Source organism: Rhea pennata, chromosome 12 (assembly GCF_028389875.1).
Source record: "Rhea pennata isolate bPtePen1 chromosome 12, bPtePen1.pri, whole genome shotgun sequence".
Classification (NCBI taxonomy): domain Eukaryota; kingdom Metazoa; phylum Chordata; class Aves; order Rheiformes; family Rheidae; genus Rhea; species Rhea pennata.
The window spans coordinates 22,586,475-22,611,205 of NC_084674.1; the positions used below are offsets into that span (position 1 = coordinate 22,586,475).

General features: G+C 54.3%; 1 protein-coding gene across 2 annotated transcripts in view; it reads right to left on the bottom strand.

The window, feature by feature from the left end:
* Positions 1-24,731, bottom strand: part of CACNA2D2 (calcium voltage-gated channel auxiliary subunit alpha2delta 2) — a 210,010-nt gene that overhangs the window by 40,343 nt on the left and 144,936 nt on the right. The gene's annotated exons all lie outside the window — the stretch shown is intronic.

The following is a 24,731-nucleotide window of genomic DNA, read 5'->3' on the forward strand; positions in this document are numbered from 1 at the left end:
ACGAGCGCTGTAGAAACCGTGCGCCAGAGAGCTACGCAGAGGTTTAGCAGCACGGCTGCCCCGGGCTGTAAAGGTGCTCAAAACAGCTCAAATCTGACGTGCAGCTTTGAAAACGCTGAGGTGAGAAACTAGAAGACATTGCCCAGCAGGTCCAAATTAGGTCAAACATTGCACGCCTCTCAGATAGGAGGGATGATAACCGATGGAAAATCACCACCCTGCCAAGGAGGAAGAAACACGGCTTGGGCCAGGGAGAGCATTCCTGAGCACGCAACCCAACCCTTTCGTGTCTTTAAGTACCAGGAGACCTAAACGCTTGTAAAAATCGTAGACAAACGCTGTTTTTGCCTGGGCAGCTGGCCGACAGGAAGCCGAGATGCCGTGTCTGGTACCAATGCCACCGCTGCCTCTGGCCCCAACGCTTGTCCCTTGCATGGCCTGGACAGAGCCAGGCGAGCACCCTTACAGCCCTCATTGCCAGCCCTCTCGTCTGTGGAAGCAACTGCCTTGGGTCTCGGTGGCCTCCAAAGTCACCCTTGGGGCTAGACATTGATGGAGTGTCTCCAGCAAGCCGCTGTCAGGATGATCCTAGCATTCGTTTCGTCAGCATCCTCAGCGGAAAGAGGGCTCAGGACCGCAAACCAGGCATCCTTCTGCCTGAAGAAGGACTGGCCCTTATCTTGCAGAGCCCCCAGTGCCGCGGAGCCCTGGTTCCTTTCGCTCTACCCTCCCTAATCCTCCCAAGGGCTGAGCGAGAGCATCGTGAGCCCTGTAATGATGCAGCAGGATGCAAAAGGCTTTGCAAAGGTTGCCCTAGGTGATAAATCCAAGCCCAGCAGTCTTAAATCATGCTCGTTCCATACCTCACACTGTTGTGGAGCGTATATCACATCGGAGCATTCACTACAGCTCTCTTACCCTCTGTATCTCACAAACATTTTTATCTGTAGAGTTTATGATGTTCAGAGCACAAGCAATACCATCCAGCTCACCACCGGTGGCAAAGCTTCAAGAGCATACGGAGGGAGGTGGGACTGGCCCGAGCAGATGTCTGGACACTGCTCACAGCTGGACCGTCATGGGGGATCTGCGGGGAGATGGGAGAGATGCTGCTTCCTACCCCAGTGCAAGTCACCGGTGGCTGTGGCAAGGCCCCGGCCCGCGTCAAAGGGCTCTGCACCAGGAGGAACTTCACTGCTTCAGCCCGGATGGTGCTGCAGAGCCCAGCGCCGGGAGCGGTGTGACGCCAGGCTCCCAGCGCTCCGGGATTTCTGCTTGAGAGGAACGTGAGCCTTGGGTGCCCGACGCCAATGACCGCGCAGGGTCCCGGGCTTGGCCGTGTCGGCAGCGTCCCACGGAGGACCGAGCGGCGGACGGAGACAAATCGCCCATCCCAATCGCGCTCGCCGGGGTGGGGGGCGAGCCCCGTGCCGGCGGTGCGCCGGCTGCGGACACGCGCTTCGGCAGGCTCGCCGTAACTCAGGCGCGCACCCGTCCCCGCGTTTCCAAAGCGCTCGGCCAAGCTGCAATCCTTCAACCCAGCGCCGCCGCCTAAATCGCGTTCAGATCGTCGTCGGCGCTCCTGTTACGATCATCAAGCAGGACTCGTCACGGTTCAAAATCCATTACAACAACCGCCAGGCATTTCAGCCACAATTATAAGAGATAGTTTCACTTAAGAATCAATTTTGCTTAGAGCTCGGGGGAATGGTTCCTTAAAAAAAAAATTAAATAAATAAACAAAGGAAAGCGATAGAGATTGCCACATGGGCAGGGGAAGAAAAAAATATGTCCGGCAGGGTCTCAGCAGACACGAGCAGGAATCTCACCTGATATAGCTCCAACTGAAAAAAAAAAAAAAAAACTCATTTCGTAAAAAGAAGGTACGTCTTAAGACTACAGAGTGCAGCGAGCAATCCCTCTTCCCTTCGCCCTTCACGTAATACCGGTGTTTAATGCAGCGGGAGTCGGAGATAAGCTCCCGCGAAGCACGGCGGGATGCGAGCGTGCCTCGAAGCGCGACGCGGCTCTCGGGGATGCGGCTGCCGGGGCTTCGCAGCGGCGAAGCTCCAAAGCCTTTCCAAGCCTTTTTGCCCTCCGCGACAGCCTGCAGCCAGCCGGCTGCCGCCCGGCTCCCTCCGCGTCTCCCGCAAAGCGCTGCTCACCGCTCTCCAGCCTGGCTGGCACAGCGAAGCGGTCCAGACCCACACAGCCTGCAGGCGCTTGGTTTTAAAAATCCGTAGGCAATAATTTATTCCCAGCACCTATGGAAAAGTCTGGAAAATAATGCAAAATGTGGCCATGCTAGCACGGGGTGCAGCTCAGCTTACGCAGCGGGAATGAGACGGGGTGCCATCTCCAGCAGCTTCTGGCTCGGGGACATTTCTCAGCTTCGGGATGCAGGGGACGGCAACCGGCCACGCTCACTTAACACTGGGTTTTGTTTCCAAAACAGTCCGAGGCCAGACTGAAAGGCGATTCCCGCAACGGGGCATCCAGTGACAACTGCACACCGGGGTACTTAGGTGGGGGGACCACCAAGCTCTTGAGTGGCCTGGGAGCCATCTAGCCGTCACGGAAACGCGGGGCTACCGCGGGCTTCGCAGTGCAGCCCTTGAACGTCTCCCAGGAGCCCGGCACCTGCACAGAGCGGGGTTTTCCCACGGCAAAGCAAACCAAACCTTCCGAAGGACGGGTAGAAAACACGGCGCTTCCCAACGAGCGCTGGCTCCTGACCGACCGCCGGCACCAAAGCCGCAGCCGCAGCTGGTTTAAAAAAACCTCGCAAGAAAAGCGACCGCAGTGCGAAAAGTCCATCGAAATACTAGCAGGAAAAAAGAAAAACCTACCGCAGCAGAACTAGTTTTGCTCAAAATTTCAGGAGAAAAAAAATAAAACCCTCCAGTTACCGGCAGAGACTGAGAAAACGCAAGGCGAACGTTTCAGTGAGTTTGAAGTGAGGGGAAGCGGGGGGTTAGACCAGAAGCCAGTATAAAACCCGAACTCTGGCAAAGTCGCTTGCCTCTACAGATGCAATCATGACTACTGCGGTGCCGTACTCGCTCCTCCTTACCCCCGAAATCATTGCCCGCCAATTCCCACCCCAGCCCGGGCGCTCTGCGCGTGGGGCTGCACGAACCCGTCGGCTGCAGGAGCCCCAGGGCGCGAGCGGCTGCCCTGGGCAGCCAGCGCAAGCACGGCCCGGGAGGCCGAGCGAAAAGAAAAACCGTGTTTCCGGCTGCGTGTGCCGGAAAAGCCGCTCCCGCGCTTCCAAGCTCCTCTGCGGAGCCTCTCCCTAGCGCCGTCAGGGCGCCTAAAAAAATCAGAGCAATTTGCCACGTTTCGTTTTGAAAGACCAAAGCAGGGGAGGAGAAGGAGGGGAAGAGATGCCCTACGGGAAAAGCCATCAACCAGAACAAGATTTCAGCAACTACACGTTTCTTGACCTTTTCCACAGTCGCAGCTTTAACGTTTCACCGGCGGATTTTGATAAAAAGAAAAAATTAATAAAACAGATTTCATTTTTCCAAAAAGGTCAGGACATGTGTTACAGGGGAAAAACTCATTTAGGTCTGTGCCTCCCATCTTGGGGAAGCCGGGGACGGCTTCCCGCGTGCTGCCCGCCCGCCCGGGGCGAGCGTCCCAGCGGAGGCGGCGGTCCTCGGGCGCTCTCGGTTTCGTCTGCTCTGGCTCTTCCTCGCCCCTGCCAGACGTGGCTCCGGTTCCCGTGCGCGCGCTCTGGCGCGTGGGAAACTGCCCAAACGCGCCCCGGTGCCAGCTGCATTCACTGGGTTCGGCTCTGGGCTTGCAAAACCCGAGCAAAGCAAAGCAAAGCAAACGCCCTGGGTACGTGGCTGCTTTGCAGCTACCTGCTGATCCACCTGGAAAAAAGGAAGGATATTTAACAGCAGCTCCTCCCCTACGTGGCCCAGTGGCCGGTCCCAGGGGGCTTAGAAAGGGAGGAAGCCCAGACGCAGGCTACAGACGTTTGCATTAATACACCCGCTCAGCAATTAAAGCGGATTTTTCCCAACGTTTTCTTCTTTTTACCGTACCCTCATTTTTTTTCCTTTTAATTCAATAAGAGCAAAACATAATTCATCAAAGTTAGCGGGGGAAAAAAAAGCGTGCGAATTACCACGATAACATCATGCGACGTTATTAAGAGGTGACAGTGGGGGACAATTACAGTATATAGACCATTACATAGCACCGCCACTGGGATGAATCGAAGTAAAACATGCGGCGAACGGAGAGGAGCTTATTAACGAGAACATTAGCGTAAGAGAGCGTAATACCTGCCATCCCGGCGGGCCGCCACCTCGGCGCTCGGCACGGACGGGCGCCGCAGAGCAGAGCTCTGGAGGGAGACCGCAAAGGCGAGGAGACGCAGCTCGCTCGCGCCCGGCGCGGGGACGCGGCGCGCCGGCGCTGCCCCTGCTCTGCCCCGACGCAAAGCGCCTCGCGTCCCGGCGCGCGTGCGTGCACGTGCGCGACGGGATGGGACCGCTCCGCTCCGTGCCCGAGCCCCGGTACGCCCGGGCGGGAGCGCGGCGGGTGCAGACGCGGCGCGCCGGCCGAGCCCGGGAGCCGCTCCCGCTCCCGCGAGCGCGCCGCTCCTGACGGGAAGCGCCTGGGGCCGGAGCAGTGGCTCGTCCCTTGGCTTCCTTTGGTCTCCGTTCCCTTCCCAGCGTCTGTCCTAGCCCCTGTGAGCACGAGCTGACAACTTCATAGGACGACTTAAGTCACGAGCTCCGTGCTGCTGCCATCGTTGTCCGACCAGAGAAAACGGACAACGCCTCGACCCCAGGCCAGCCGGGACGCGGCATCCCCACCAAATTTTGTTTCTGGGAGGCTCTACATATTTTTCCCAGCAATCCAGACAAGCGCAAGGGGCCTGGAAGAAGACAAGGATTTCCGCTGGCTCCCGCACCCGCCGCAGAAGCATCCGCTCCGGGCTCGCGCCATCGCGGAGGAAGAGCCCCGGAGGCTCCCAGCCCGGGCGCGGGGCAGCCACGCTCGGCTTCGCCAGGAGCCGCTCCGAAAGGAGCTGCAGCCCGGGCGGCCCCCCGGCGCCGACCGAAGCGGCCCGCTTCGGCGCAGCCCGCCTCTCCCTGAGCACCCGTTCAGCCGCTCCGGAAGAGGCAGCTCTCGCTTGGGCTCCCGCGGAGCGGGGCAGCGGTCCCGGTCCCGCTCTAGCGGGAATCGCTCCTGTCCCTCTTCCCTCGGCGCTGGCTCCGGGCTCCCTGCTGCTGCCGGAGCTCCGACGCTCTCCTTCCAAGACGTTATTTTTACACTTCTCTTAAAATACAACGCTAAGAGAGGCTTCTTGACTATATTAACATTAGGAATCTAATCAGCAATCAGACAGCTCATAATTTTCTGATTAGCTCTGATTATACTCAATCTTTAGGAAAGAAAAAAAAAAGAGGAAAGAGAAAGGAAAAAAAAGGAGGAAAAATATAAAAATACTCTCTGCTAATTTCCCCCCCCCCCGCCCCGATTCCCTCGGCGCGCTCGCACGGCGGCTCGGCGCTCTCTGCCCGAGCAGGACGGGGCCGCGGCGAGCGGCTACGAGCCACTGGCAACCCGGCGCCGCCGCCCGGGCCCTCTCGCGCCCTCGGGGCCCCCACGAGCGGCTGCTCGGGCACGCCAAGGCGCCAGGCCCGGTACGTCGACGGGCTCCGGCGGAGCAGCCAGACCCGGGTGCGCGCGGCGCCCGGCCTCCCGTGCGGAGGAAGGAGGCCGCAGAGAAACCCTCCGCTGACACCCAGGAAATTCGCTGCCCGCTGCAGCAAGCGATCGGCTGACGCTGTGAACCCGGGGATTTAATCATCTGTATCGCAGCCGCGGCCTGCGTCACTGCGAACGGTATTAACGGTCACAAAATTGTCCAGCTGGCTCTTCGAAGCAGCCCCTGGCCCGTCCCGCCGGCAGCAGCGCTCCCAGGCTCACGGGGACTGCCCGAGGCACGGCAGGACCGGGCAGGAAAGGCGCCCACCAAGCGCCAGGGCCCGCGCGGCGCCGGCACCGGCCGGGAAGGCCGACAAGCCTCCGGCCGGGAGCGCCGAGCGCGCAGAGGGCGCCGGGCTCCTCGCAGACGGATTCGGTAGGGAGAGCCGCCCCGTAACGACGGCGGGCCTGTGGCTGCCCTCGGCCCCGCGGCCGGGGTGCCGCGAGCCCGCCCGAGCGCTCGCGGCCCGGCAAGCCGCCTCGCTGCCGGCGGCGAGCGCAGCGCCCCGGCTCTCCCCGCCGCCGCACGCTGCGGTCTCCTCCGGCCAGCGCCGCGCGCCGGTACCCCCGTGAGCGGCGCCTCGGCCGCCGGGGCTCTGTCACCGCGCTACCTCGGCGTGCACGTTAAAAGCCGCCCGAGCTCGCGCGGACGGCGCCTTCGCCCCTCCCAGCGCCAGGCGAGTCTCCTCCTTGCTCTCCAAACCTTGTAATCGCAGCCGCAGAGCCCGCTTTTGTCGAGCGCCGCCGCCGCCGCTGTAATTAGTTTGAGGTGACCTCTAGGAAAAAAAAAAAAAAAAAAAAAGAAGTTCAAGTTGAAAAAGAAAACCTCGCTGGTTAATGCTATGCAAATTGCCGGCGAGGCAATCAGGCTGACTTTTAAGCGCTGGCCCCGCTGCGGCGGCGCGCGCGGCGGCCTTATTGTCTCGCTATCAATTTGCATCTCATCGCGCGCCGCTCCGCGGAGGTAACCTTTCGGGGAACGAGCCTCCGCGCCGCGCAACACGGCTTGGCCGTGTTTACCAGGGTGCCGCGCGCCTGCCGCGAGCCTCGCCGGGGCGCGGCGGAGGCGAAGCTGCCCGGGGGTTTCAGCCGCCCCGCTTCGCGAGGGCTCGAAACCGCTTGGGGAGGCAGCTTGGGACGACGGAGCCCGCCGGGATCACGCCTGCCTGTGCCTCGCTGTCCCCGTACAGCTCCGGGGCCGCTCTGGTCTCCTCCTGCAGCGTCCCGTTGGCTCTGAGCGGCCGAGAGGCGCGAGGGCTGTCCTGGGCGGGGGGCAGAAGGCAGAGGGTGCTTCAGCCTGTCGCTTTGCATCACCCTGCTCTTCCAAAAGAGCAATTTTCCAGCCCAGGGCGATACGCAGGAAGTCCCCAGTGAGATTCTCGCTAGGCAGGCCAGGCTTGTCCATGCCTCGTTTCTTCTGCCGGCTGAAGCAACGCAATCCCGGACACGGCGTGCCGCTCGGATGCAGCATCTTCTCCCCGCCGCCCTCGACTCCGGCTAGCGGTCAGCCGCCGTGCTCTTGCTCAGGTCCTTGGCGCCGCGCTCAGCATCGCCTCCACGTAACCCTTCTGCGCTCTGCTGAGCAATCCCCCGACGACCTGCCTCCCCCGGGGGCTCGGGATGTTTCAGTGTGTCCCTACGCACCTTTTAGCACCTCCGGCAGCCCTCACCATGTGTGGGAGCTGCTAACAAACCAGCGTTTTTCTATAGCGAAGACAGGGAAGGAAATTAATGAGATGTCTCAAAACCAGAACAAAGCTTTTTCTCCCCCCCCCCAAACCCCATGCAGAAGGAGCCGTCACCGCTTGCTTGTGCGGCCCCCAGCGTTGCAGAGCCAGCCAGGTTTTGCTATTTATGGGCTCGCTGCGATATAAATTGCAACATCTGTATTTCGTAAACTCACAAAACCAGAAACCTTCGCAAGCTCGACATGGTCTCACAAGCTCACCCTCCAGGGATCGCTGTGCTCCCCCAACCGTGCCGCGGCTCGGCTTTGCCACCGCCCTTCCCGAGGGCACCGGGCCCCACCGGGGCGGCAGCTCGATCGATACCCGTCCTCCCTGGCAACTTTTTGGCATCAGAAGTTCCAGTCGGAGCAGCAGAGCCTTTTTCTTCTTCTTCTTTTTTTTTTTTTTGCTTTGCTTTTTCAAGGTACCTGCAAAGTCTGGCTCTCGAGCATCCTGCCGGAGCAGCATGGGACCGCGGTGTTGCTAAGCACTTGCAGGGCCCGCGACCAATGCGGAGACGCCACCTCCGCCGCCCAGGCCAGAGGTGCCAAGACAACAAAGAGACTTTTAATAGGCAAGAGAGCACCACCGTGATGAAGAAAACCCGATCATTTAAAACCCTTCTGAATAATGGCGCTACCTCCCCGCTGCTCAAATCAGCCCCAGCGTTTTGTTATTATGATAACTAAATACAGAAGATTTTAACAGCTGGAGATGCAGCAACAGTATTTAAAGGAGTTTTTTTAAATTGTTGGTATTTTATTCAATAATGGTAATGGCCTTTTTTTAAAAAAAAAATATATTATTATTTTTAAAGGCAGAAGGTTTCCTACTCTGTTGGCTTTGCACCGTGCTGGTGATGCTGCGAAGCCAGCTTTTGCCTGGCGACGGCAGGCACTTAACCACACCGGGACGGCTGGAGGGAGCTGGCAGCGGACACGCGGCAATCACAGCTTGCTGGCGGGGCCTCCCGCCCTGCCCCAGATCCTCGCTCTCGTTTCAGCAACGCCTGCTGAAGCTGCCCGCGGGGTCGGAAGGTGCAAAATCCCAACGCCCGCCGCGCGGAAGCGGCAGGCGTCGGATCCCCTTAGACCCCCTCGCGCCGTCCCACCCTGGCCCCTCCGAGCTGGAGGCACGCGAGAGCCCCCAGCTCCTCCGCGCCGGAGCATCCCGGAGGGCAGCAGCCCGCCGGAGCCACGCGAGTCCCTGCTGCCCCTGGTCCGGCGGCTCCGAGCCGCAACGAGGTGGGTGCCTGCGAGCTAATACTCCAGGCGAAGGCGGAGGGAAGACAGAGCGACGGGGGAAACGCAGGGAGAGGACGGCGCGATGAAACTGGAAGCACCGGGGGACAGAAAGAGAGAAGCGGGTGCCGCTAGGAATAAATAGCAAGGGCAGAGAAAATCGGAGAGGAGGGGCTGCCGCCGGCTGCAGCCGCCGCGGAGCAGAGCGCTATTATAAGGCTGCGCTCAGCGGCCCCGGTGCCCTTCACCCTGATGCCTATTTAATGTCATCCCATTCAGCGCGCGTCCCCATGATCGGGTAATTATCTTTTCCTTACAAAAGAGCATCTCTGTCACAAACGCTCCCCTCTCGGGCGCTGCCGCGGATCGATATCTCCTCGAGGCCTCCGTCATTGTTTGGGGGAATGGAATCGATTTCTCCGAGGCGCGAGGGGAGGAAAAATATATAAATAAGCCCGTCCCGGACGTGCTTCAGCCTCAGCCTGGCTAAAGCCTGTGCCGGGTAAGGCGCTCAGCACTCGTCGCGTGGACACCTGCCACGCTGGAGCCAGAAGAGATCTCTAGCTCCGGATGCAGCCCTCTCCTCTCAGTTGACCAAATAAACCCAATTTTCCAAGTCATGAGATCTAGAACAGGTACTGTTAGATCTTGTGTTTCGACTCTGGGTTTCTAAACCCAGAATGGGTTTGGGATCTTGGGATCCCCTAGGCTGTTCTTTCCAGTTTTCCTTCTTGACTCCGACAACCTTGGCAGAAACCTGGCCATATTTTTCCAAGTGCAAGCTGAGCAGCTCAACCCATCACGCGATTCCTGTAGCTGCGCTCTTCAGACAGACCCCCAAGAGCATGAATGCAAAAATAAAACCACTCCGTTGGCTGAGAGGAAGGCAGAAGCTGCAACCACGTGGATAAATGCAGGGAAAAATACCGAAAGATGCCAAAAAGCTTCAAAACATGATGCAGGACTGCAGAAGGAGGAGGAGATAGAGCACAGAGATACTACAGCTCAGTTAGTGCTGCAAAGTAGCCATGGGCCTGGTGGAGAAGAACCAGTAAAACAGCGCTGAAATGGCTCTTGGGAGTCCGTCTATGAGCCCAAGCAAGCCTAGCCCCTTCCCAACAGCGACCTTTCTAATGCGTTTTTAAAAACTGCCAGTGACGGAGTCCCCACAGCCTCCGTAGGCAATCTATTCCAGAGCTTAACTACTCTTACAGTTGGAAAGTTTTCCTCAGTATCTAAGGGAAATCCCTCTTGCTGCAATTTAGGCCTATTACTTTTTATCCTGCCGCCAGCATGCATGGAGAATGGTTCGTTACTTTCTTCTCTGCAGCGACAGGAACCTTTTATATATTTGAAGGCTGTTATCGTGGATTCCCTCAGCCTTTTCCAGACAAAACAAACCTATTATTCTAATATCGTCAAATGGGCCCTTGTTTCTAATCCTCTGATTACTCTTTCCATCCTTCTTGTCTCTCTTGTTGTTCCTCTGCGCCCTTCTGGAGATGTGCTGCCAGGAGCTGGGTCCAGCCTTAGTTTCTGCTCAGGCCCAGAACCATTTCCAAAACAGCATCTGCCCGTTTTTCTCAATGCCTCTCGCCCCACAGAAGCTTCTGAAGCAGCAAGAGCACTAAAATCTTGGCTGTAGAAGACAACAGTGGCGGTCCCAAGGACATAAGTGGGAATGTACATACGGTGAGAAGATGGCAACCATTTATGGAAGAGCAAAAACATTTTTTGAATGGGCCTAAACAAACATGCAGGCAGCTTTAGGAGGAGTCAGGTAATGCAGGGAATTAAACAGCACGTCAGCAGATGAAATTCAGGGCAAGCACATGCAAGATGCTGTTTATGGGGAACAACAATTAGAGCTCGTCAAGCCTGCTGATGGAGCTCAAAATTAACTGCAACCATTGAAGGTAGCAATCTAGACAGGCCTGAGCACAAACATCTTCTCAGTGAAAGTGATGGTCCAAAGATGCTAGTTTGCTCTGAGAAGCAGGCGGTAAATAACACTGTCATATTATAAAGTAGGTCTATAAATCAGTGGCTCCCTCATCTGCGACGCTACACGTAGCTCTGGTCACACCGAGCAACAGGAAGAGGCACACGTGGAGCAGGGAAGAGCAACAACAGCCACCACCCCGAGCACAGAGGCTGCTCACGGAAACGAAAAGACTCCGGGGATTTGAGTTGCTAAAAAGAAATGAATTTAAAAGACCAGAGAGGAATAAAACATATCACAGAGAAGGTACTTCAGAGCTGCGTTATTTAAACGTTCAAGCCTGATGACGAGAGAGACGGTCCCCTCTGGAACTGAGGGCCTCAAGACGTCGAGGACGCAATCCTTTCTCCAGGAAACAAGGATCAGGTTAATCAGAGCATCACCGGTTATGCCCGCCAAGATCAAAGTACAGAGGAATACAAACGCTATCACTCAGGAATTTCTACCTCCCACCTAACTGCTTAGGATTAGAAGGAAATTTCAATAATCTGCTGCCTAAGTATGCATTTGGAGAGCAATAATCCTTCGCTCAAAACAGCTGGTATCAGCTACTAATGGAGGTGGTAATAAGCTAGGTGGATCATAAACCTGATATGATCTGATTGCTACCTTATAAACTGGAACACTAGGGGGTTATAACTTATCCCGGGGTAACCCGTCGTAAGCCGAGAGCGCACCAAGCCGGAAGCGGCACGAACCCGGCGCTGACGGAGACTGCCTTCTCCGGGCGGCGCGCAGGCCCTTCCAGCAGCGAGCCTTGCAGGCACCCATGCTATCGATTTTCCTATTATTCGTTGTAGACCTTTCTAGCTGCTTTTTAAAATCGAGCACTTCCCCAGCATGAAGAGACACCGAAGACAATGTATAAAAAGCTTCAGGAAGACGAGAGCTTAAAAGTGTGCAATTTCTCTGCGGTAGGTCTGTGGTTTTGTATCAAGAACTCGAGTTGTTGCTTGATGTAGCATCAAACCCAGGCGAGCAGAATTAACTTGTGCCTTAGATAAACTGAACCTCGCCGGCCCTCTCTGCTTTCCCTAAATGTTCCCCAGGCTTAATGCATTTCAGGCTGCACAACTCTACTGGAAACCCATCGCTGAGGAAGGCTGGGGCAGGGCCGGAGCAAAGCGCTCGCTTGCGGCTTCTGCATGCATCCGGGAGGCAGATGTTCCCCCCAATCCCTGCTCTGCAGCACATCTAATCAAAGCTGACTCTTTTGCCATTTAAGATTGAACACGAGGATACGGGAAGACACTGCTCGCTCCCCCCTCCTGCTCAGGCACGCCACATTATTTTCTTGAGCCAGGATGCGTTCCAGGCTGGATGCGGAAGGGACCACGCTGCCTGAGCCCGAATGGCTCAAAACACCTTCGGGGAAGGGGCTGACAGGAAAGGGAAGATAAGAAAATAACAGCATGAAGCAAAGAAAATACACAAACTGAAGAAACGGAGGGAGAGAAGGAATTGTAATGACAACCCAGTACAACTGCCTTCCTCCAACTAACTTATACTGAAAGGTTAGCTCAGGTATTGGAGATGGATGAAAAATGTCAACAGCTTTTCAAAAAAAAAAAAAATAATATTTTTATTTCCCCTCTCCAAAAATGTCCATGCATCTTTCTGGTACATTTTTATTGTGGAAACTTGACTAATATTCTTCTGAGGGGTGGGAGAGGGAGGTGAGGACATGTCTCACACTAAAAACAAGAAAGTCTGGGCCAGCACAAAGGTTGGGATGATCTTTTTGGTCCAAGATCCCATCTTTGTGCACTTTTTTGTGACATCTCGCTCCCACCCAGCCAATATCCTTGCTTTTCACATGGCTTTTCACATGGCAAAAGCAAGGCACAGAGCAGGGACACGGTTTACCATGGGTAAAACAAGACAACACACGAGCTGGGACCAGCACCTCGCCTGTGCCAACACCTCTTCTATGCACACAATATCAGCATGATACGAACAGGAAAGAAGAACCCATCATAGTATTTGTCCTTCCAAATTCACTGCAGTTTTGAACAAATAGCCTAGAAAATGTTCTTTCCTGAATGCTTGTATTGACTGCTCTTCATCAGCAGCTGGTTCAGAGGTGCCCTTGTCTCCTAACCAGAGTCACTGCGCCTCTGGTACACCTTCCCTGAGTCTCCTACCTCTCCTCTAAGCTGGGACAGTTTCACGGCACATTCAGCCCCTCACAAACCAGGTCACACTGCACAGATAAGTACTTCGATAACACAGGAGTCCCTGACGCCAGCACTGAAAGGTCCAAAATCTGTCAGCCACAAGAGGTAGGCACAGAAAAATCAGGTGCAGCTTGTTCTTCCCAAAGACTTTGGAGCCACGCACACGCGTTTTCCCACGTCCACTAATCTCCCACCCCGGTTCCCAGCGAAGGTGTTTCAGAGCTTCCTGAAATGCTCTCACTCCTGCCTTCTTTTGCAAAGTGACTCTGTTCCTATATGATTAAGTCTCTCCAAGCCTTTCTTCCAATACCTTTGGAGAACGGCACTACATAGAGCTAGCGTACTTTCTGCAAGCGAAGTTGAAGCTCCCGTGTGGGGATCCTGCAGCTACCAGCAGCTCTTCTTCTGAGGTGGTGTTTTGGTTGCTGGGACATCAGCGCTCCGTGCAAGCTCACCAGTGCTTGGGGCCCTGTGGGTCACCGCCCAGAACAGTGATGGCTAAGCTAGAGAATGACGCAAGCTTCATCACCCTCCAAGGTGACCTGGGCTATTTCAGGTTTACTGAGAACAATCCTGGATGGTACAGCAACCCCCTGTGCAATTCTCCATCTGCAGCTAGCTGTCTTCATCGACTCAGTTCAGCACTGACCAGAGTTACGTCCAGATTATTTTGACCAGGAGGCTTTTGTACAGACAAGAAGTAGGTCTAGTGTGGTCTAACTGCAGCACTTTCTGTTGGGGTCTTTAGAGCCTGAACTTCCCAAACTCCCTGGTGTGCTCAACTAACAAGATCAGGCCCTGCTCCTGAACTGTGGAATTAATGATGTAGGGAAGTCTAGAATATCAGATTGGAGGAAGTTTGGCTGATGTACACTGGACGGACAACCTGCAGACTGGTATCTACTTCTTCCAACCAACATGATTATGTGCAGCGTGCTCCAGGCACTCTTTGGCCCACGGCAGAGAGCAACTAGCCTCTTCTCTAAGAAGCCACCGCTGCTGGGCGTCTTTGCACCAAGCATGGACTTCTGACCAGGCCTGATTGGTGCCTCATTAGGGTGACGGCCTCTCTGAGCTCTGATCTTCATTTTTACGGGCCATAAAGTGCAATTTCAGGAGCAGAGGAGGGAAACCAAGAAAGCTCCTTCCGCAAACTCCACTCCAGAGGAGCAGGATGCACCCACAAGTTGTCCTGCATAGTTAGCTGCACACCACAGCACACCAGCTGTACGCCACAGCAAGTTCAACGAAGGCATCTTCTTCCAGTGAAGAGGCACACAAAAAATCACAAAAACACCCAATGTGAATGTACTGATAATGGCGAGAATACATTTAGCCCATAGCTTAAAAAGACAAACCAGATGGTAGAAATCTTCCTAAAAGCTCAGAAAAAAAATGCCCTGCAGACCTAAAAAGCTATTTGAGGCAGAGCACCCTTGGGGGCCCAGCACCACTTGGCAAAATATGAACCAGAGCCCACCCATCTGAGCGTGGCAATGCTCCAGTGAACAGGGGGAGTCCTGTGGTGGCAACGCTCCCGGCCCTCTATTACTCCCCAGAGAAAGCCGAGCTCTCTCTAGACACTGCTGTTACTGCCACTGGCTTCTGATGACCACTTCTGGCTGAGTGCTACAGCATGAAGCAAGTGAGTGGCACCCGTAACCCCATCCCACCTTCGTCCCCCCAGCCCTGCCTCCCCGGACCACCTTTGGTAAAGGAGGAAACCCTCCCTTTGCAGCACATGTTTCTCTTAATACAAATTAATCTCCTATTGATTGCCAGCTTAATGGAGCTTAGCTGCTTGTCCTGGTGGAACTGTCGATGCTCGCGCACCGCCTGGGCGGGCACAGAGGTCTGCAGCAAGGAGCCCCCATGAACCCCTTGCAGCCCACCCCGTGGGGATGTCAGCACAGCTTCCTTCTACCTACAGCGACCCGCGCACCTGGCTGCTGAAGTTATTTAATCTCAGAATGTTCTACCAGGTATTTCCACAAGAGCTGGTGTAGTTTCCATCACCAGAACTGGCCTGGAGGGTGAGCCCTCGAAGGATGTCGGAAAGTCGCTGGTGCTGCCATCCCCCTCTGCTCACTGTCTGTCACAGTCAGGCACATCAAGTACAACGTGTGAGTCCTGGCGTGTGTTTCCCTTGCACACGCTGGCCACAAGCAGTGGAGAGAAAGCATTGCTATGGGAACAGGATATCTGAGGTGACAGCAGGTGGCCTTGGTGGGGTCCTTGGAGGACAGGGACAACATGCTGCCTTCCATTTTAGGAGGCCAGTGTTCAAGCAGGCCTGGGAAAATGTGGTCTGAAGGTGACTACACACCAGCCCTCATTGGCAGCAGGTCCAGTTGGGGCAGGGGCCACAAGCCAGGCCTGAGGGACATCATCAGAGCTGCCTTTGGGCCTGGGCCCCACTGCCACCCACACCCACACCCAGCTCAGGGCTCAGCAGCACATGGCACGTTGCCTTCGCACATGGTGCGTTGCCCTTGGCAGAAGAGAGAAAAAGAAACAGAGTTCAGCAAACGGGGACAGGGAGCAATGGAGCTGAACAGAGCCCAAATAACGGAGCTGGCAATGATGGAGCCGGGAACAAGCAGAAGTTTATGTAATGTGGCATCCTGTCTTAGTCAGGAAGAGAGGCAGCCTGTTTCAGACAGCTCAGGTTGCCCTCCAGCTAGGGGAAGAGTGATAACCGAATACGCGACTTGCGTTGTCTTTCAGAAAAAAGCCTGGTTTGAAATGGAAGTGGAGTCGCAGACTCGTCTACAGATCCCCGGGAACCCGACGGAGAGCTCTCTGCGGTGCTCACACATTTGGGGATAACACCCCAACAGTGCAACGTATGTCCAAGCACATGCAAATCCCTTCTGGACAATACCACCCTCTGCAGCTCCCTTCCAAAAATGTTCATTCAGCCCACAGGTGGGCAGTCCAGCATTAGCCGCGAAGTCTCTCAAGCCCCGAGGAAAACGGGCAGCAGCAAAAGGCAGCTGGACCCAGTAGACTGGTTACTAATTTGGGGGCTCAAAGTCTTGAGCTCGCTTCTTTGCTCTGCACAGACTTTCTGTGACCTTTGTCAAGTCATTTAGCCTCCGTCTGCCCTGGCCGCTTTCAAACGGGAGCTAACAACTCGCCCTCTTCCAGAGCGTGCTCTAAGGCACAACAAGCAGATAGGAAGAGCACCGCCAGTGAGGATTTTTCATTAAGCAGGTTGACCAAAAAGCTAGAAAAACAGCCGACAAGCCAAATCTGTTGTGCGCCCACCAGAACATTTCACTTAACATGTTCCTCTCAATAAACTATAGGAAAATACAGCGTCATATCCAACGTATCACGAAGAACCATCTTTGCTCCTTATCATCTTCTTCTACCCTTTTCCATTTCAACGCTCAACTCCATGTGTGGGTTTTTTTAAAGAAAACAAAAACATCTGATAAAACATGCCCCTCAGACTGGTATAAAATATTCAGCAGCAGGACTCTCTGACGAAGAGCTGATGTCAGAAGACCTGACCGAAGCTCTGGTAGCCTCCACCGATGCAATCCTCATACCTGAAGGCTTCCAACTCGGGCTGAGACAAGGCGATTGCTTTTTAATTTGCAAACTGTGCATATTTCCCTCGCGATGTTTACGACGAGCTACAGACTGGTGCTATGCTATTGACCGCATAATTGCAGAAGAGTTAGCTCCTGTCTAGGGTACTTTAACCTTGCTGCTCAAATTCAGCTCTGCAACGGTTTGAAGTCCAACTCGGAGGCACTTGAGGGTAATAAACTGCGAGAGGGGAGGGGGAAGGATACACTATACTGTTATGAATCTGCAAAGGTTTCTGTTTTCTTTCTTGTTATCCTAATAACCCTTTTATGGAGCACGTTGTTGGCAAAGCCCTCTGCTGAGGCAGCCGGTTCTGTGTAGGCACAAGACAATTTGCAAAAGCAATAAACTGACATTCAGTTGAAAAAGCCTGCTAGAAAGATGAGCCATCAGCAAATCCCCCCGCACACATGTGGCCTTAAAGACACATTGGGTTGATATTGCAGTTAAAAAAAAAAAAAACGCACGCACACACCAAACCCAAACAAACACGCACTGTACTCCGGCGCCTCAGCGGCGACTGCAAGCTGCCCGGGCCGAGGCCGGCTGCCGTCGCAGCCCCAGCTCGGTGGTCTGGGACCCGCTCTTCAGCCCTTGACCGACCGCAGGCGCCTCCTTCACAAAAACCCCATCAGCAACTGCTAACGAAGCGACCTAAAGACAGGTCAGCTGATTGCTTCCGCTACTGCTGTTCGGATGATTCTCCAGAATTGCCTGTGTTTGGGGGCTAGAAACGCTGGGATTTCCAGACTGCAGCAATTCATAGGAATTTCTCATTTATTCTGGGGTTGATGCGGCACTCGAGATCCAACAGGCCTTCTCCCTCTCCATGTTTACCACCTTGCAGTGTTTAGAGAGAACAACCTTATCTCTTCTCAGCCTATGGCCCCCAACTCATGTTCACAAGCAGATGTCCCAGACAAAGCAGGGACAGCTAACACCGTTATCCCTCCATGTGTCCATGTCACCCCTTCCTGGAGACAAAGCTGGGACAGGAAACACCATTACATCTCCACGTGTCTACGTCACCCCTTCCTGGAGACAAAGCTGGGATGGTTAACACCACTACCATGTCACCCCTTGCTGTAGGCTGTCATGGCATCGCAGGGGGAGCACAGGTACCTGCTCCCGAGCTGTGGCGGTTCCCGGGCCTGCACATCAGTACAAACAGTTTGATTGATTACATCTTACACTGTGCTACGCTGTAAATCGTGGCGCCTAACGGTAAGATGTCCTGTGTGGCTGTCTCTGCTGCAGGATGACACAGGCTATGTGCTTCATCCCTCCCGGCCAATGCAAGTCCCAGCTCCTCATTCTGCTGGGCTAAACACGCCAAGGTCTCCTTATACAACAGGCTTCCAGTCAACATCCCTGGAAGTGCCTGTTCCACTCCAGGGGGAACTGGTCCCTCTGGGACCAGAATGGGACATGCACATGTCTCACCACACCCTGTGCAATGCCATGATGACCTCCGTCTTGCTGCAGGAGGCACCTCCTCTCTAGACGCTGTGTGCCTCTTTTGTGAACACAGAGTATTAGTAGTTCACAGTCATCCTATGATGAACTGTTACAGCTCAGACTTTCTCATCTCTTGTTTCTAGTTGGTCAATTCCAAATTTGCAGAAGAAATTCTTGTGCTCACCCATGCACTGTGATATCCTTTCATCCCTTTCTCTTTGTGTCTCAAAGACAGTGAGAGTGTCTCAAGGTCACAGGGCTCCTTGGAGCCAGTCTGATCCTGCTCTGCCTTCATAATGCCTGTGGCTCCCTCTCAGATTTGACTAGCGCAACCCTTTTTTCCCCAGGCCATCAATCAAAAATACAAAACAAGATCTAGAGACCGGGGAAATGCACCAGTAACATCCCTCAGCCTTAATAGGCTCCACGCATCCTAGTTCTTTCTGTAAGGACTTCATCAGATTCAGAGTGGACATGCATGAAATTTAGCTTTAAAGGGTCTCTGGATAGCCAAGGACACAGGTCTCCAAAGAATAAGTTATCAGCTGAGGTGTAAAGGAGAGCAAAATTTATTGTATTCAGTGCCAGGTCAGCCAGAGAAATCAAGTCTGAGAAAATAGAGACATATTACCAGGGCAAAGCCTACCACAGAGTTTTAAGTCTGTATTTTTACACACGGCTAATCTTACTAACATTAAAACAGGAGCTGAGTTTTTTTTTTAATGGGAGAGCTATTTATGGAGAGCTCATCTAACTGTTCATCATCTTCCTAAGATCTTGTCGGAGGAAAAAGCCTCATAACTCAGAGGCCTGCTGGACATGAAAGGCAAACAGATGTCAATGTGAGTGGGGAGAAGGTACGGGGAGGATCTAGCTGTGCATCTGCTAACCTCACTGATGGCCTGTTCACACTGAGTGAGGTAGCTGGGCATGCAGCAAATAGCAGCCCTACTCTTGCTTTGGTGATAACACTTGCAAACGGCATGCTCAAACCGCTCGTGGGGATGTCACCTTCCCTGCCCAGCCCAGCCCTCGTGTTGGGCCTCTATTAGTGCCATCCTGCTGAAGCCCGTTGGTGCAGTGCACCACCGCACAGCGCCCAGCCAGATGTGGTACTGCCAGCCATTAGCGGGGTGCCAGCCTCGTTTCTCTCACCGAAGCGCTCCTCAGGAACCGTCTCTATTCAGTGCATGCTTGGAGGGCAACCAGCAGAGTAAGGCCAGGAGCACAAGACCATGAGGCTGGTCATGTCCACCCTTCTGCACCAATGCTGCAGCAGAAGCTCCACATCACCATTGGCTCTGCAGCGAGGCACCCACATCCCAGGTGGAGACAGTGCTGGCTCCCAGAGTCCGGCCTGCTGGTGGCCCAGTCGTGCCCGTGCCCGGCAGATGCAGAAGAGCGGTCATTAATCAGGAAGATGGCAGAGGAGCTGGGAGAGCAGGTGGAGCCAAGGAAAGCAGCAGCTTGCTGCTTGCTGGAGTCCTGGCAGCCCAGCTCTACGCTTTGTCAGTGCTCCCTCTGTTTAATCTTCTTTTCAAAAGAGCATCTTGTTTAAATAGGATGATTCTTATTAAGATAATTAACTCCACCAGTGAGATCTGAACTGACCTCCCTTTACCTTACTATCTATGACCCCTTTCAGCCAGATCCACATTCCCCCTCATTCCTTGCTGCTTGGTGATTCTCACGTGCTCCATCATCTCTTTCATCCCTTCCTCATCACTGATTCAAAGCTGCCCAAATCCTTACATTAAGCTGGCTTCCCCCCCCTACACAGATATTTGCCACTACTTGCTGCCCATTTTAATCCTTTCTTTGGGCTCTCCAATTCTTTCCCCTGTAAACACCCTCTGGTTCCTTCTGCCCATCACCTCCCACTGCCGTATACACTTGGACCCTCCTTTCCTCTGCCAGCACCCTTCAGCTGCCCCAAAGGATCCCAGCTCTGCAGCCTACTATCTTCTCCCCTTGTGCTAGTTCATTGCCTTCATCCGCTAAAAGCCTTCTGCTATTGAAGAAAGTCCACCACATCCTGGCCCAGAGAAGCAAGGGTTTTCCCTGCTCTAGCTGCTGTCCAGTTACCCGCAGAGTTTTAACTTCAGCCACCCATCGCAAGAGAAGACAGAAACGAAACCCATCTTCATACCGTAGTGGCTGGTGCATTCTTGCTTTCTCTCCCCACCCACTTCTCAAAACAAGGGCATCTTTCTGGAGCAGAAACTTCATGGGAAGGGGAGGGCTGAGATTCTTCTACATGTTTCAGGTCCCCTTTATTTGAAAAAACGCTTTATGTAGCTGTCAGAAACAAAAATGAGATTTTTTTTTCTCTTTAGCAGTCTTTGAAATAAGGATGCTATGTAGGATCAATTTTTTATGGCAGTAAAGTAAAGGGGGAAAATAGCAGCAATTTTCTCTTTTGAACATGGCCTATTTAATGGCATGGATGTCACGGTGCAGCTTTATCCAGAGAGAGGGAGAAAGAGCCACAAAATGGTACTGTGGTCAATCAAAGACTTCTACACTACAATCTGCTTCTCCATCTCTCCTACAGCCAGCCGAGATTTCCATCGCTTCTTATCCTTTCTTCCCATCTCTCCCCTCTCCACAACCCTGACATAAGTTAAAACAAAGTAGGAAGCAGCAAGGTCCAACGGCCCTTCCGCGGGCAACACCGGCGCGCCAGCCGTGGCCCCTCCGCCTCGGCAAAAACCACAAGACAAACCAGAATGTCAAGATGTGCCAGCTACGCGGAGCCGGGGAAACGCTGCTGCTCCGTTGTTACTTTGATTTCCACGATACCCATACGTGACTAAAAAAATACAGCTCATTACCGCTCTAACAAACAAGCATTGGGTGGCTTGTGCTACCCAAAGACATGCCACAGCTCTGCAGAATTCACGGTGGAGCAGGTGAGCAAGGACATGCAAGGGAGAAGGGAGGAAAAACCATGAAAGACAGGAATACCAAGAGGAGCTGGGGCAGGATGGGGTGCCCACGGAGTCACAGATAGACCTTGGGGCTCCGGGTGCTGTGTGGGCCTGGGACAAGAGCTGGCCTCCTGCCTGGACCAGGACACTCCACAGCATAAGCGCATGAGGCTCCTGGGACCAGAGGGGAAGAAAATTGGCAGGGAGACAAATTTATATCAAGCTCTATCAGCTTGTTTGGATCCTGTTTTTAGGCTACTTTATTGCAAAGAGTCTTATACAAAACCTTATATGGACTAAAATTTAGGCAGGATTGTATTTCTTCCTAATTTCACTTAAAAACACAAAGCGTTTTAGGCTAAAACAGTTCCCTCCCCTGCAGAGGCCCAGGTACAGGAATGCCAGAGAGGTAGGCAGCAAGAAGCACCAAGCCAGGTCCAAAACCCAGCAAAGGGCAGGGCACAAACAGGGCTGGGAAGGGAAAGGAATGGCCTTGTTCCCACTATTTCAGCTTTAATTAGACACACGTTGGAGGCTTGGAGCCAAGTTTCAGATTCCGACTCCCCTGAGGTTTGAGAGCGCTGAGGTCTGGGGTTTGGTTTCAGAGACAGCTCCAGTTTAATTCTCAACATTAACGACATGAGTAGGGACTTTACCTCTGGCCCCAGCTAATCCCGCCTGTAATTAGCTGCAAACAGGGAGGATGCTTGGACCTCTGGCTTTGAACATGACATGTCTTTAAATGCTAAACATCTCCCTCCATATCCTACGTTCTTCTCTTAAATATGTGGCTGGCTCTGCAAGTGGGGACTTTGAGACGGCAGCTAAGGAGAAGCCAAGTCCTTCCGCGGGGATCCCACACCTCTTTCTTCCCTTGCACAGCCATTCTGTTGGCTTTCAGCACAGTGAAGTGATGATGCTTCCAGTGGGGATGTCCCAAGTGGTGACGCTTCCACATACAGCACCTTTCCACCAAGACAGTTCTGTGCATTTTGCATCAGTCACCCTAAGCTTTGCTTTGCACGTGAGGAAACCAAGCACAGGCAGGTTATTTGCCTGAGTCTGCAGAGTGAGTTAAAGACAAAGTAAGAAACAGCAGCCAGACCCCCTTGATAAGACAGTCCCAGACCCAGAACAGGGCACTGCGCTGGGTTAAGCGCATACTCGCACACAAATCTAGACAGGGAAGCAAGGGGAAAAGCCACTGAGAGGAAGGCAAAGCATGGCCTGAAGGATGCCCACAGCTCCTTGCTCAATCCTGCTGCGCCCCCAGCATCTCGCACCCACTCCGATGGGAGGCACGGTGGAAGAGGAACGTGCTCCCAGCCCATATCAGCTCCCAGCGTGGTGGGGGCTGCAAGGAAGGTGAGATGCTACCTGCATGAGCCCGCTGTTAAAGCCGGCTCCGAGCTGGATGGGTCTTGCAGTCTGCAGAAGGGAGCCGAGCCAGGCGCAGCAGCAGTTTAAGCAATCCCTAAGGAGCCCTGGCTGCGGGACGGGGTACCCATGACAGGTAAAACCAAACCAGAACCTCCCCTTTTACTGAAGAATTTCCTGGGTAAATGTGATCTGGGGCTGGGGCGGGGGGTGGGCGCACCAGGGCAGCCTGCTTTGCTGGCTCAGGTACGGCGCAGCCACCGCCGTTCCGCCTCGCGGGAGCCCTGCGGAGCCCTCTTCCCGTCACGCGGCTCGGGGGTTCCTGCCTCTTCCTGCTCACCATCCCTCGGAAAGCGAGTGCTCGGCGGGATGCTCTGGAGACCTGAATCCCTCGCCTCCATTCCCCAGCTCGGAGGCAGGGCCGCGGCTCCTCGGCGGCAGACTGCGAAGCCGCGCGTGCAGAACGGCCCTCGACACCCTCCAAAGGAAGGGCGAAGAGCCAGTTCCAACACGGAGAGGAGCCCAAGCCGGTGACGTCTCCGCCAGGGGAAGGTGCGATGGTGCGCTGCGGCTCGCTGCGCTCCTCGTAGGGCTTCCCTTCCAAAAACCTCACCTAAAACGGCCCTCGGTAGACCCACGCTGTAGACCCACGCAGAGCGATCTGCACCTGGGCAGGCGTTTTCCCGGAGAAGGGGGCCTCTGGCTGGGGTGGCACAAGCCCCGTGCACGGATCCCGCCCCACTGGGACCATGAGCCTCCTCCTCTCTGGCACGCTGGGCAGATCAGGAGCGGGTGGCGAGAGGACACTTCCGAGTGGCCTTTGCTAAAGCAGGCACCTCTATTACACCAGCTGCCCTGCTCGGCTTCCCCCCATGGGCAAAATGCCACACGTGAAGTGACTCCTTTAACGACGTGTCTACAGCCCATCCACATACGCACAGAGCAAAGCTCAAGGCATGCTCACGTTAGGACCCAGTTGACCAGAGGGTTGACTAGGATGAGTGGTTACAGGGACCATTAAAGCCCTGAGCAGTTGGTTATGCTGAGGGCAGGGGCCGATGCTGGGGGCTGCTGCACGAGGTGGGTTGGGGTGTGCATACCAGGGGACCAGGAGGTTTTGAGGGCCGGGCAGCTCTCTCTGCAGTGAGGCTGGGCTGGCCCAGAGGAGCTCAGTGTGGGAACCCAATGTCCTGGTCAAGGCAGGGTCAGACCAGCTTACTCAGGACCTTATCCAGTCTGGTTTTGAAAACCTCCAAGGATGAAGGTGCTTAGTCCAGAGGAAGGAGCAAGGCAACCTGAAGCTACCTTTCTCCCAGGGCCAAGCAACCCTGGCTGGGCCCTCAGCCAAGCCTCAGGAGCACCCATGGGAGCTGCCTGCTGTCTGGACGGAGCTTGCACCGTGCTCGTAAGCCCTTAGAGAGAAGGCTATGGATGTGCATAACTCCCACAGGTGCCGGCGGCACTCAAACAGCAGCGCAGACGAGCTCCACTACCTGCCACCAGATGCATCCTACTCCTCGCTCTGTACCAAGCCTTCAAAATAATTAGCAATTCTGAACTACAAAACATTGTCCCGGTGGGATAATAAACTCCAACATCTGTCAGAAGAGCTAGCGCCTATCAAATTGCCAAGAGAAACATTTTTCTTCTCATTCAATTCACAGCTAAATTGAAAACAACCCCAGAAAGTATCCAGTGGCACCGGATCACTATACATCTCTAAGAGCACGCAAGCTGTTCACCATTGCAGGAAAGGCATCCTGGCCGTACAGTGATCACTCACTCAAATTAACAAATCATTTTATTTAGATATGAAAAGAATCTGTAATTGACTGATGGTATGCACCCATATGGCACCGTAGACGGAAAAAGGAAGTAAAATATTCAATGCAATCACCCCCTTGGAACACGCACTCGTTGCAGCTCCAAGAGCGGAATGAGATGGTGGGAGAGGCCACCAGGAAGAGCCGAGCTGGCGACAGGGGAAGCCATGGACAACGCAGCCTTCTCTGCACCAAAGGCACTGCTGAAGCGCAGACTATGGAGACAGTCTCTTGACCTTCCCAACCCAGCAGGCAGCTCTGTAAGGAACAACCTAGCACCATGGAGCAACTCTTAATACAACACAGCACCAGAAAAAAAAAAGGCACCCTTATTTCATAGATGGGGAAACCGAGGCGCGTACCAGGGAATGCACAACGCATACCTGCAGGTCGCTCTAACTCATGGATTTGCATGGTTAGATCACAGGAGGGCACTGTCCTTGCTTTGTCACCTCGAATGGGCAAGCTCATCGTCCGAAGCAGCATGTCGGGGGGTGCCTGGGAGCACTAGTGGTTTCCGAGCATCCACCCAGGGATGTGCTGGACGGGAAGGGCCCCCAGCCACGCTAATCCTAACTGTGTCCCATACAGCACGTTTCAACACGTGATGTAGAAACCCTGGTGGGGGCAGCTCTTAGCTACTTTAAAACCAAGTCTCTCTTC